The sequence below is a fragment of the Solanum lycopersicum genome, chromosome 10, assembly GCF_036512215.1.
Source record: "Solanum lycopersicum chromosome 10, SLM_r2.1".
Classification (NCBI taxonomy): Eukaryota; Viridiplantae; Streptophyta; class Magnoliopsida; order Solanales; family Solanaceae; genus Solanum; species Solanum lycopersicum.
This window is the reverse complement of record NC_090809.1, coordinates 44,094,774-44,109,603: the sequence shown is the minus strand read 5'-3', so window position 1 is coordinate 44,109,603 and position 14,830 is coordinate 44,094,774. Positions and strand designations below refer to the sequence as shown.

Below are 14,830 nucleotides of genomic sequence, written 5' to 3'. Positions count from 1 at the left end.
CAGTAAGCTTACCATAGTTCAAAAATTCATTGAGCGAAGCCTAAAATGGAAGAGTTGAGAAAGCTATTTAGTAACCAATTTCAGGCATTGGGATCTGTACATTAATTTCTCTGTTGAATATCATATATCGTTAAAGGCATAATACATATATTGAACCCTAAACTTGGCTCTAATTAACTTTGACCTTTTACTTTCATAATGCACGAACAGACACTTTAACTGTCCAGCTTTTAAATAAATAAACACATGAGTCATACATGACACAATAGACGTAGGACACCACGTAGGACAAAAAATGACACGTAGGATGACATGTAGGACATGTGTGTCTATTTTTTCAACTTTATACAAGTTATAGTGTCTATATGTACACACCCAAAGTTGAAGGACATAAATGTGATTCGAAACCATGTTAAAGGGCATCTTTATGTATTATGGCATCATTAAAAGCTTCAATAAGACCTTTTTACTGATGATGACGATGACATTTTTAATGAGAAAGAATGAGTAATTAATTAGCTAAGATGGAAGAGGAACAAAAATATATAGCTAAATCATTTTAAGCAGTACTTCTGAATCCCTTAAACTTGTATGAATAATTAATTAGGTGCGATATGAATTGTTATAAATAGGCAAAGAATTTAGGCGATACTTCCAAATCATTTATACTCAGAATATCAACTTTTATAAAATTGAGGATTTCTATTAATTCTTATTTATAATTCAAAACTGTGTTGCGATCAAAGTACAACTCCTACTCAATCAACACAAACGCCAAAAACATACACTTAGGGAAAAAACTGCTGTCATTCAGATACTCTTAGATCTTCCTATGAAATCTCTGTCAAAATTCATGTGTATTTCTAAATAATGGCTTCAAATAATCTCTGGCCATGCTTTTGTGAAGAACGATATCAAGTTAACAACTAATGAAAAAGGATACATCTATCACAAACTTATATTTCAGAAGACCAATGATAATTTCAAGTTCTGTTCTCTTCCTCCCTTGTTTAACAAACAACACACTCAGGAGCTATTCCACATCGATTCCCCCACCGAAAGATCCACTTTATCAACTCACATTGTTTTCTCTAATAATGGGTTGATTTTTGTTGTCCATGGCAAAAGAGATGCATATATATGGAACCCACTATTACCAAGTCAAAGGAATTACCCAACATGATTTAGGAAATATAGAAGGAGAAAACTATCTTTAGAGAGTGCTCAATGTTTGTATAGGATACTTAAGACCACTTGAGATGATTACAATAAACAACTGCATCACTATTTATACGACTCAAAATATAAAAAACAAAAAGTAACTCCCCCTTAATGAATTTACTTGAAAACTCCAATGCCTTCTCGAAGATGACAAAACTTTTCACTTGGAAGTGTTGTGGTGAAGATGTCAACATTTTTCTCCCTTGTCTAACAATAGTTGCAACTGAATTTTGCCTTTCTCTTGTGTTTTTGAATATCTCCTTTTGATTGATTTTATTTTGCAAATCACTTTAGACTTACAACTTCTCTCTCTTTTGGTATACTCACACACTCCCCAAGTATTAACTTTCTCAATCTTCCAAATTTTTTCTACCGAGAATCTCTTTCAAACATCATGCTTTATTGCCTCCTTATAATTTTCTTTCTCAACACCGACAAAGTTGAATCCTTGATAAATGTCACTCAAAATTTCTATTCCTCTTGAAAGTGATTCTTCATCGTCTGAATATGAGATTTCTCCTCCTTGAAGGACATCTTCCTCTTCCTCGTCCTATTCTTGATTTGACACATCTAAAAATATGATAGAAGTATTATTTACCTTACTCTTAGTATGTATGTTAGAAAGTTATGTCACCATTCTTTTTGGTTGAGAAACTTCAAACCATCATAATTCAATTGACAATTTTTCGTGCCAAAGCCATAAATTATCTACAACTTTATTTTTGAAAGCATTGTATTGAAATTGTAAAAGAAATTTTGTTTTTATCCTCTCTATGTTAACAATGACTTGATTTGACTCAATTTAATCATAACTCTTGCAATAATTATATCTATATACCAGAGAATAACTATTTCCATGAATTGAGGAACACTAAGCAATTTTTCTTCCAATTCAGGAACATAAAACACATCATGAATTTGTTTACCGATCCCTTTAATGTTGATTGAAATGGTTCCTTTAATTTTTGCATCAACTAAGGCTCCATTCCCCATTCTCTCTTTAGTAGTGATGCTACTATTAACCAAGAGGAATTTTTTTATGTCCAGTCATATGATATGTACTATCACTATCAATATACCATTCACAACTTTTTGTTGAAAGATCACATTGAGAAGTAAAGAAAAAATTTTCTTCCGTTTCTTCCTCCAGTTCTTCGCAATAGTTTGTTTGCTCCTATAGCTTGTCCCAACAATCATTCTCAATATGACCAAACTTTTTACAAAAGCTACATTGGGGATTGCCTTTGTGCCAACATTTTTCTGCATTATGATTAGTCCTTTTGTAAATTTTTCAAAAAAGACTAATACTTTTATCACCTTTTTCTTCATCCTTCTAGAATAATCATCATGATCTTATTTTTTTGGATTATAATTCTTCCATTGTTGATTTTTTTGAGAAAATGTGATAATTCTCATTTTTTTTTTACTAGAAAGCCATCTCTTTGGATTGATGTTCACTAAAAAAACCTTTGTTGCTCATGTGCATAAAATGACTCGACTAGCTCTTTGGTATAAAGTTTAGAAAAATCTTTCGTCTCCTCAGTGATAGCAACAATATACTCATACTTTTCTGTGACACTAATTAGAATTATTTTCACAACTTGTTGGCCTGAAATTGTATCACCATGATGTCTTATTTCATTAACAATATTAATGACTCTTGCGCAATATTCATCTATTTTATCAGATTCTATCATCTTCAAATTTTGAAACTCTCTTCAACGAGTTTGAAGATTTATAGTGCGTTCATTTTTGTCACCATACACTTCTATTTCCAAAGACTTCTAAGGTTGCTTTGCAGTCTCACAAGTAACAATTTTTGCAAAGTATACCCTTGAGATTCCCATTTGTATTTTTCTCAAGGCTTTTACATCTTGACGGTACTTAGCCTCACTGTTTTTCATCTCTACTATTGAAAGTTCACCACCATTTTTTGGCTCTTCATATCCATTTACAACAACAGTCCAAAAACCTTTAGCTTTCAGATGGTCACATCCGGGGAGCAACCCCTAGACGTAACCGACAACGTCATCCTCATCGAGGACAAAACTAGCCTTTTAGCTTACATCATTACATTCATAGACCTCTCACATACACATAGTATATATTCATATATATATATATATATATATATATATATAACATAGTCTTAAAATGGATGTCGCATCTCATAACCATCTAAACAAAAGTATAACAATTGGGCATAGCCCATACATCAATATAATTAAAGCCAAATATAGTCTATACAATCTTTAGTAATAAAATGAAAGGAAATGAACATATTGTCCTTAAGAGTAACTAACATCCAACGCTAGAAAGTGGCATTATCCTTGAAGTAGTGATGACCTACCCAAATTGGAGAATGAGAATACAAGTCTTGCTTCAGAAGTTATCACAAGCTCTTTAACGACCGGAACCTAAAATGTTAGGGAAAAGGGAGAAAATGGGGTTAGGACATCCTTTGAACTAAGTATGAGACTATATGCACACACAACATAAAATTATGCTATTAAGGGACTTTTCATTTATGTATGCATTTTAATTTGAAAAGCCTTATGCACATTCAAGAAATCATACCAACCAATAAGACATATTCATTAAGTCAAGACCATGTACATCACAAGACCAACAATACTAAGCATTGTCAAGCCAACATGCATATCAACATAATTGAGCCCATAATCAAGACGACACTATCATCAAGTTGTAATATCAACAAGCATATATAAGAGTTCATAACATCATAACCAAATCAAGAACATTACTCATGAACCCTCATTAAGCCCACTAGTGCGATGACTAAGCAAAGCCCGCATTAACTTACTCAATAAAGTAAATCCAACAAGAACCATAAACAATGTCCAACTTCACATAGCATATAATTAAGAGTACATAGCATCATACATTAGCAATAGAGACCAAACACATGTTCATAAGTAAAACCAACATCATATAGTGTCATCAACATGTAAGATCATCATATAAATATCATTTACATTTATAAACATATACATATACAAGAACATCTTTCTAAAACTTCCGTCAAGGAAAACTAGTGAAATGTATAGGTCGAGTCTCATCCCCATACAAAGACTAAGCTAAACCCCATAGGTCATCCTAGTTAGACTTTATTCCTTTACTTCATTTTACCTCTTCGGGACATCTTCCCTTAACCGACATATACCATATGAGCTAATGTGAAATTCAGTGTCATAAAACCCTACACCGAAGAAACGCAGACTACTTGCCAAGGTAGTACCAAAACACAAATATAGCTTCTATTTTGGATCCACCAGTTAGTAGTCCTATGGGGGAAAGATAGTTCAAAAACTAGGAGATGTAGTTGGGACCTTCTTTATGCTACATGCATTATAGTCTCAATCTCATCAGTACATTAGTGATCCTAATTTCCCTATGTGGGAAGCGACACTCCTCACTCTAGTTCACTCGGTGCTAAGTTAGAGTCCCTTTTTAAATGTTGTTAATGCCTTTATTAATCATCATAGCCTAATGTAAGTCATAGGTTCTATCCCTTATATAATCATCATCATAGCTCAATAAGAATTGCATGAGTATTTTCCTTTCATTACAATTCATACATATGAGGTTAGCACATTTACATAGTCATATCATAATAAGGCACATTGGTAAATTATCACCATACTTGTTACATTTACATCTTAGCCAACAACTCAAAATCCATTGTCCAAGACATTCCAATTCAACATCATACCAACCCCATCAATCTTAACATAAGGTATACTTCAATACAACATCATCACTTAATCATAAGTAATCATAATTGAAGTAAAAAATTGAGATCACAAGACTTACCCGATCTCCTTCACAATATCATTATCAAGGTCTTACCATCAACCATCCAAATAAACCCAACAATGGGTATAAATAATATCATCAAACAATTGTTACCAACACAATAATGAAGTCAATTGAATCACTACACAATAATTCATCACTAGTTCATAGCCTATAATTAGAGACTTAGGTGAAATTCATGATCTACTTCAAAACCTAGGTAAAAAAACAAAGGAAAAGCATAATTGGATTATAATATATCACAATATACTTACAAATTTGTATAATAAAAACATTGAATAGTAATTCACACCTTAACCAAGCCAATTGTACAATACCATACAATTCAATTCAAGATCACAACCAAGGTTAATGTAATCATAATACATGTTAATCTACTCATAATAATCAAAGGAATCATAAACACAGAAATTCAAAAGATCAATTTCATATGGGAAGAAAATCCACTTCAATATCATACTTTTAAATTCAATTTGGAGGAACCCTTCGGGGAAAGAGATCCCAAAGGTTAAAGGAATACCATACCTTACTAATTGATGAAGTCTAACAGAGAAAACTTGATATCTGAATGAACTAAAAGCCTCCTTTGTTTGGTCTTCATTAGAGTTTCTTTGGGGGAGAGAAAGAAGAGACAAGGAGGAGCAATTTGGGTTTTTGGAATAATGGGAGTTGGGTTTAGTCTAATTAGGTTTTGGGTCTTTATAGGAGTCGTTATCTAACCTAATTAGGCCTTATTTAACCCTAAATAAGTACCTAACCCCTTAAATAATTTAATTTAACTAACCAAAACGTGTCAAAAAATAGTGTGTTGACAGACGAAACCACGACTAACAGGCCGTTTGTCAATCGACGGACATTTTTCTTGGTCGTCCTGTGCAGTCGTCGTTTGCTACTGAGACTTGTAAAAATGACTTCCCAAGAAATTGTATAAGTGTACATCGATGGTGGCCATCGACGCTGCATCAATTGGACCACGCCTCATCGATATGCCACGCTGGTGAACACTGTCCTGTGACAACTTTTAGCCACATTTGCAAGGGTCCTCCTTAAGAGCCCTTGGTTGATCCTTGGGAAGTCATACCCAGAAGTTTTGACTATAAACCAACTCTAATATGTGTTAGACACCTTACCATAAAATTTCATCATTTTTCGACTCTTAAAACTTAGTCAAATAGGCTAAGGCATGCTAGTATATCTTGAACTAGTTTACGGATGTCATGGACGTTCCTTGATGTTTTGATTCTAAACTTCTTAAATGACTCCAATACATTATAATTGGCATATAAACAGTGTTACATCTCTTACATTCTCATGTTAGGCTCTAGATTAGGCTTTAAACTACTGGAGTATTACACAGGTGTGCTCTCATTCATATCTTCCATTATTCAAAATCAGATCCATCAAAAAATGGAGTAAGAAAAATTTAAAAATAAGCACCTTCATTTGTTTTGGATGCCATATTTTTTTCTTCACCTAACCCCAAATTAAGAACGAAAACCTGCTCATGATAACAATTTGTAGGAAATATAGAAGGAGAATACTATCTTTAGAGAATGCTCAAGTTTTATAAAGGGTACTTAAGGCCACTTGAGATGATTATAATCATCAACAACATCCCTATTTATACTAATAAAAATAGAAAGCAAAAAGTCCTACACAATTAACTAGATAAATGTATCACAAATTACTACATACAAAATTCTAAAAGAGTTCTTGAGAAACTACGAGACAATGTTGAAATGCGAAACATCAAGGTGTGAATGCATTAATTCCAACATTTTAAGTGTAATATGTGCTCCTGTTCTAAAAAATATTGTTTTGAATATGATAAGTCATGTGATGATTATAATTTTATATTTATCATTTATCCCTATAATTATTCTAGTGGTACCAATACGCCTACTTTGGTCAACATATATAGTTTGAGGACTAATTCTTGGATAACACTCCGTAATCAGCATCTGTGCTTACTGTTAAATCATTGTGGTAGATTTGTTAATGGGAAGCTTTATTGGACTTCATTGACTTGTATTAATATGTACAAGGTGTGTAATATCACTTCTTTTGATTTAGTAGGAGAGTCATGAGAAATCTCAAATCTTTCCAAGTAGTGGAAAAGACAATTCTGATATCAATTTTGGAATTGGGGGAAGTGATTTTTCTCTTCTTTATACTTTTCAACGAGGTGTTGCTACCTCTGATGTATGGATTATGAAGCATTCTGGATCTAATGTATCTTGGAAAAATTGTTCACCATCAAATATCCTCAACAAGATATTAAGACACATATGTTATTTTGCAAATCCTTTCTCATAAAGAGCTTTAAAACAATCAAAGGGGGAACAAACTCCAGGCCGACGCTCAACCCCAATCATACCACTTTAGTCATAGACTAAGCACTACTTGTTCCAACCTATGGATATGATGATCCATAAAGGTCTCATGCACCAATAAGAGAAGATAAATCCAAAAGAAGCCCTACTAGAGGCGAATCATTACTAAATGGCCCCTAAAACCCAACCTAAAGCATCTAAGGTCCAACCTAATATGATGAAACAATGTATCAATCATATATCAAGTATAATCAAGATTATATACTCTACAAAAAAAAGTACAGGCCTAATCTAAGGATTCATACACCCATAATAAGCCCAAAGGCTCCTACGCTTTCCGGAAACAATGGAATGACCAATTGAAGCTAATACCTGACAAATACAATTACAATTACATGTAATCTATACTATGCATTATCTAAGAAGTCAAATAAAGAAAGTAGACTGAAGCCTATCTCAAACTGATCACGAGAGCTTCAAATCCATTGCACAAGAGCTCTTCACTTTTGAAATGCCTCTGCACATCTATACACTATTATATTATTATTCACAACTTCATAACAAATGTTTAAATATTAAAATCGTAATAATAGTAGCAGGATCCAAAATTGTAAAAATAAGAATGTGGGAACCATATTGAGAATTCCGAAATCAACTAGGTAAAAAGTTCCTAATTGACTAATCGAGCTTGTGTCCCATTATGGGGCTCAATTGCATGACCAAAACAACTCAAACAAACACGCAACAAAATCACCATTTTAAAGAGATCAAAGATAGTTGGGCATTCCCTTTGGTGAATAAATTGCCTCAACTAAAGAGTCCTCAATACTTCTCGATAACTCTAACATGTAGGCAAACTAATTTAGATGAAATGCAACTTGAATCATCGAACGTAGCTTGCAAGCTCATGATGTTGAAGTTTGAAAATAAGTGTTGGAGCTAATTTTCGACATTTAAATGCCAAAAATTTTGTTGCTAAAAACTATTTCTGGTCATTAGAAGCCCCAATTTTAGTCTCTTAAGGTCTACTCTAGCAACACCAAATTTTGCGATTTTATAAAGTCTCCGTACGGACCCTTGGAAATCATTAGGGACTTGATACAAAAAAATACATCACCCCAATAAATTCAACATTCTAGAGTCAATAAAAACGTTGGAACATCCATTTGAGGTCGTATTGATGAAAACTAGGTCCTACACCCAATTTTCATATTTAGCCAAATTCCAAAAAAAGATGGCTCAAATGATACTAGAAGCCATGGAAATCACATATAAAATCATTCGAGACAAAACTTAACATTTTAGAGCTAACTGTGCTGGCAAAATTCGATCCAAGCATGTTTACCAAGAATGTGGACGAAGTCAAATCTTGGATTAAGATTCAAAGTTAAAACGCCTAACAACACAAAACTTTTATCAGGACCTTAAGGCCCAAACATACCATGCCCTTAGCCATAAATGACCTTCTCAGAGATGATGAAACTTCAAAGTTGAATTCCAAGGCTATCTTCCTAAAATTATGGCCGAAGTCAATCATACAAGTTTCAAAGGATTCAAAACACGATAACCTGCACAAAACTCAAACAAATGACTTGGCAATCAAATTGTCAATACCTACTTGTCATAAATAACTAAGAGTCACTATACATAAAGCTATAAATGTTGAAAGAATAAAAAATTAAGAAAATTACTTGGAGGGTCATTACAATGGACTTATATTTTAGTTTTCCTTCAAATCATATTTATGTATTTTATACAGAAATTTGATATAAGAGTTGTCACGACCCAAAAGCTAAGGTCATGATGGAAAATACCCCGGCATCCTAAGAAAATGGTGTTTAAGACAAAATAAAATATATATTCCTAAAGGGGAGTTAGGCCACAAATGATAGAAAACAATAAATAATTTTCCAAAACCCGGTAGCATACGTATAAAGAGCATCTAATATATTTCTAGAATCGAAAATATATCTCAAGTCTTTGGAAATCTATTTAGAGACTGTAAATGATAAATGGAGATAAATGATGACCGGGAAAGCAGTATCTCACTACAACTCTAAAAGAGACAAATTTGTTGTCCAATTGATTGCTACTAGGATCTCCCTAACAAGGCTATGCATCAAAGAGGTAACATAAGTAGGGTTGAGTACAATCCACATTTACTTTTTAGGTTACACCAACTAAGTATAAGCAACTAATTATACTTAAAAATAAACTATGAATGCATCTTCATGTATGTAGAAAAGTCCCATTCTGGACTTAGTGAAATAAATTCATATAGAAAGCCGTGAATAAAGTAAACATATAGAGGTACATGTAACATTTAAATAAATACATAAACATGTTATATGATAGAACAAATATGGTCAATGTGATGCAATGAGATGATGATGTAATTGTACAAAATTCTTCATAAAACATGTTATTTACACATTGTCAAGCATTCAGATTCTAGGCAATGGAACCATAAGGTGTGTGGAGTCCATATACAAATATCTCATCACATGCCACCCATATCGTGGTCAATGATATAAGTAAGATGTAATATTCTCTTTCTAAAAAGATAGTATTTATCCACTTTCTCATATTTTCATGAACAATAATATGATGTATGAGACTAAAAGAATAACAACCCATATAATATAATGTATAATCAGTTCATCAAGAGTTTTTGGATTCTGGAATGCACAGTAGGTAACAAATAAGGAACCTTGTGGCATTTTTAGACTTCACATCCACCATTAAACCAAAGATGTGCAGGAAGCTCTAAAAAATGTTGATTGGGTGAACTCAATGCAGGAGGAATTACATCAGTTTGAAAGAAGCAAAGTATGAACATGGGCCCTAGACCAAAAGACCATAACAAGACAAAGTAGTTTTTCAGAAACAAGATAACCAAGGATGAAGTTATTACAAGAAACAAGTCAAGATTGGTTGTGCAAGGTTATAATCAACATGAAAGGGATTGACTATTATGAAACATTTGAATCTATGTCTAGGTTGAATACATAAGAATCTTAATTGTCTTTGCCTCCTATGTTGTATTTAAACTATTTCAAGTTGACGTAAAAATTGCATTCTCGAACAAATACATGATGGAAGAAGTGTATGTGAAGAAGCCTCTAGGTTTTAAGAACATTTATATAGAAAATCGTGTACTGAAATTGGACAAGGCACTTGATAGAATATATGTCTTCACTTAACAGAATAATGGACCAGGTCCCTTACTACACTAATGAATATAACCAGAGAGTTAAATGCAGTTAAAATCAACACAATGATTTTACGTGGAAACCTCTTTGGTTAAGGGAGTAAAACCACGATCTATCTCACAGGATTTTCAATCGTTTTCACTAATCTTCAAAAGCAAAAGTAAAACACGATTACAACAAATGTGAGAAGAAGTTTTTAATCTCACGTTTCAGCAATAGTCTCTATTGCTTAACAAACCTAAGTATAAACCAATCTACCCACTAAGCTATCCCACTTGGACAACCTAGAATTTTAACACTACCTACCGATTCCTTTATAGTTTCAGGAATAGTTTACAGTGTAAGAACAAGAGAATGTATTCTTAAACAGCTACACTAAAAGCTCCAGAGATTTCTGTTGTTCTTGGAATAATTCTACCTCTCGTTTGCTAGCAGCCTTTGCAAATGTTCTTGAAAAGTTCTTTGTCAAGTTGCAAAAACTACCAAAGATGGTTAGGAGAGTGCCTTTTATATGGAAAAGTCACTTTCCTTAAACTCTTTCCCATTGGTTGGAGAAGTCTCACTTTCTGACGCCATCGGGAAGAGTGCACCTACTCTCTGTACCGTCTCCAGCTGGCAGTCAACTGGCTCGTCACATTGACAGCCTTGTACCTTTATATGGTCCCTGGGTTTGTTTCATATTCAACACTCAAGTAAGAAACCTTGTACCTTTACAAGGTCCCTAAGTTTTTCAAATAATCAAAACTGCAACTAACATTTTCCCCCTTTTTGATGATGACAAACAATAGTATCAGATCCACTCCAACTTTGTTCCCCCTAACTATATTCCTCCTCACTTTGTTACCCCTCACTGTATTCCTCCACATGTATAATTATTTAGCTACTTACCAGTTTTACTTCCCTCTATTGGCATCATAAAAAAGATATGCAGTAAACCAATGATGTCAACAGCAATACTGAATAAGACCAAAGCTAAATAGCAATCAATAAGGAAGAGAAAAGCATTCACAAAAGATTAGAAGCAGAACAATAGAGGAATAAGTTAACCAGTAATCCATAATAACATTTAATACATTAAAGTTAAACTGATAATCCAAAAACAGAAAGATAGGCCAAAAACAGAAAGACATAGGGGAAGTTTTTTAATAGGTTAGGAAGGAGGAGGTTGATGAGACAGGGACTAGATGATGAGAGTAAATCGTGCATTGGCAGCATCATTAGCTTTAATTGCCTTCTCCTGTAAGGCAGTGATCTTAGCCTTCAACTCTGCATTCTCTCTCCAAAGCTGGTACCTAAGAAGTACTAGGTCCCTTATTCTGTGCAGTAAGTAGTTCTTCTTTGAGTATGGCAATTACAGCCTCTTTACCACTAAAACGCAAAGTGAGCTCCTCAACCTCATGCTTGAGTTGATCCTGATCTTTGAGGAGTTGAGCCATCTTGCTCTTGGGATTGCCTCTCCCTTCAATACACTCACACTCGACCAAGGTACTCTCTGAAATAGTTTGTTTCACCGTCCCAACCTTTCCAACACTGAGAGGAATTTGATAGTGCTTGAATACTTCCATGAGAAAGTATCCGTATCCCATTCCATGAACACCTTTCCTCTCTATGAAGGTTTTGTAGATATGCTCAAGCATAAGACTTGGGAGATTCAGGTCTTCAAAGCTACACAACATCTCCATCACAAACAAGTCAGCAGTAATTTCTGAGGTCCTCTTTTCAATGCGAGGAAGGAGAACATTGTTGATGAACTTGAAAACCAACTAGTACTCGGTCTTCATGATCTTCTTATAAATCCCAGCAACCTTGGTTGTGGGTATCTTAGAAATCAAGGACACAAAGTCAGTACAACAAGTGTTTCCCAGCATAGACCGGTACCCTCTCTAGGTACTCTGAGAATTTTTCTCAACAGACCCTCATCTTGATGTACAACAATGTCATTGAACCTTGTGAGAATACTCCTATCTTCTTTGAATTGAACATTATAATAGAATTCACACACTTTTTCTTCATAGAGGATGGGGGATTTTCTGTTGAACAAATGCAGCCATGATTGAATTTCTACCATATCATGAAGAGAGTCCATGCCGGGAAGATTGATTATTCCCATATCAAAGACTCTCCCAACCAAGACTGCTTGCTTTCTCAGGCTGTCAACAACTTCCTGCATGTTGACACTCTCAACACTCCTGTCTTGGGCACCAGGTCCCTGTGATCTTTTCCTTTTTCCTATAGAACTTTTCTTTTTGGACTTTGTTTTTTTCAACCTTCTTCGAAATTTTTGCTTTTTTGTTCCTTGACCTTTTCTTCTTATTTTTCTTTTCAAATTCCTCAGCAGACAACTCAACAACAGCAGACTCAGGCATTATGAAGTTTGATACCTTAAAGGTTCTGGCAGTTCTAATTGCAGCAGTAGAACGTGCATTGGCCTTAAAGGCATCGGCCATCAATTTTTGAGCAGCAGACCTAATTGTAGGTTTTCTCCTAAGGGCCTCTTCTACAACCTTCTCCTTCCCTTTCCTAGACATTTGACCCTCTCTTCGCTCAACCTTCCACTTTAGGGGTTCCTCCTCACTTTCAGAGTCAGAGGAGGAGGAAGAAGGATACTTTCTAATGTCAGGAATTTTATAAAAAATGGATTGAGTATTTATTACATCTTCCCTCTGCAAAGTTTAAGTTTGCTCAGCCCTTGCTTATTCCCGCATCATAGCCAAACTCTCAATAACCAATTCTTCACTTGTTGCCAAGATATTAGACTCAGATGTTTTTTTCTTAGGCAGATCTCCTTCAAAAAGATTATCAGGCAGCATTTCTTGCAACGGACTAGGTCCAGTAGGCAAACATGTGCTATTTGGATCTATGGCATAGAACGGATTGTCAGGTGTGTCTTTTTGAGAACTTGAAGGAGCATTGGATCTGGAATCCACAGCAGAAGGAGAGTAGAAAGCAATGGGCTCTATTTCACTAAGAGCATTAAGCATTGGTTTGGAAGTAGAAGAAGGAGAAGACATGTTTGACTAGAAAGAGAACAAAGAATAACTTTTGGAACAGAGAAAGGAAGAAGAAGAAACAAAGTTTGCCTTTTAACTTTTACTGGATCCTTTCTTGAAGCAAAAAAAATGTTAAAGGACGGATGAGGATTTCAAAAATAACTAATGAGGGTTTTTAAAAAGACGTGAAAAGGTGCAAGGTTTGTGATTGGATGTGTCGCTTGAGAGATAAGCGATGGGACTAACGGTCAAAATGACCGATGACTGACAAGTGGCATTATCAACGGTCATAATTTCCAGTTTCAAATTAATGTATCAATGCTAACCTTGACAGGCACCAGGTACCATAGCACAGTTACATCCTCATTCCCCAGTTGTTCTAGTCATCTTCTTTGTTAGTCCATTCTTTCCTGAAAGTATACCTGCAAAAGGTACAAAAAGGATCTTTATCCAGATATTTAAATATTCACTCAAACAATACCTGCACTACAATTTTAGCCATCAAGGGAATTAAACTGTTGGAAGCTAAGAACATCACATAGAGATCAACATTCCCAACTTCAGCTGATTTCTCTCTAATTGATTTTTACTGAGATCTTTGGTGAATATGTCTGGAATTTACTCCTCCATTGGACAATATGTAAGCACAATATTTCTTTGCTCAACATTGTCTCTCAAAAAGTGATGTCTAACATCAATATGCTTTGTTCTCTTATGGTGGACTGGATTCTTTCCCATACTAACAACACTAGTATTGTCACACATAAGAGGAATTGCTTTGATGTGTATCCCAAAATCTTCCAAGTGTTACCTAATCCACAACAACTGTGAACAGCATCCTGCAGCAGCTACATACTCAGCTTTAACAGTTTAAAGAGCCACAAAATTTTGCTTCTTGGTTCCCCAAGAGATGAGTGATGATCCAAGGAAATGAACCATTTCAGAAGTACTCTTCATGTCAAATTGATAACCAACAAAGTCAGCAACTGTAAAACCAACCAAATCAAAAGTGTCACCTGCTGGATAGAAGAGAACCAGGTCCCTTGTTTTCTTCAAGTATCTGAGAATACGTTTTGCAGCCTTCAAGTGTGTATCACGAGGACATGCTTGAAACCTGGCACACATTCCAATACTATAAACAATATCAGGTCTGCTAGCGGTCAGATACAACAAGGATCCAATGATTCCCCTATAAATTGTTTGATTCACAAGAGGATCAGATTCCTCTACTACAAGC

General features: G+C 34.6%; 1 pseudogene; it reads left to right on the top strand.

Annotated features, from left to right (window-relative positions):
• The first annotated feature begins 6,848 nt into the window (after nt 1–6,848).
• LOC138338855 (uncharacterized) lies at nt 6,849–7,454 on the top strand (annotated as a pseudogene).
• The last annotated feature ends 7,376 nt before the right edge of the window (nt 7,455–14,830 follow it).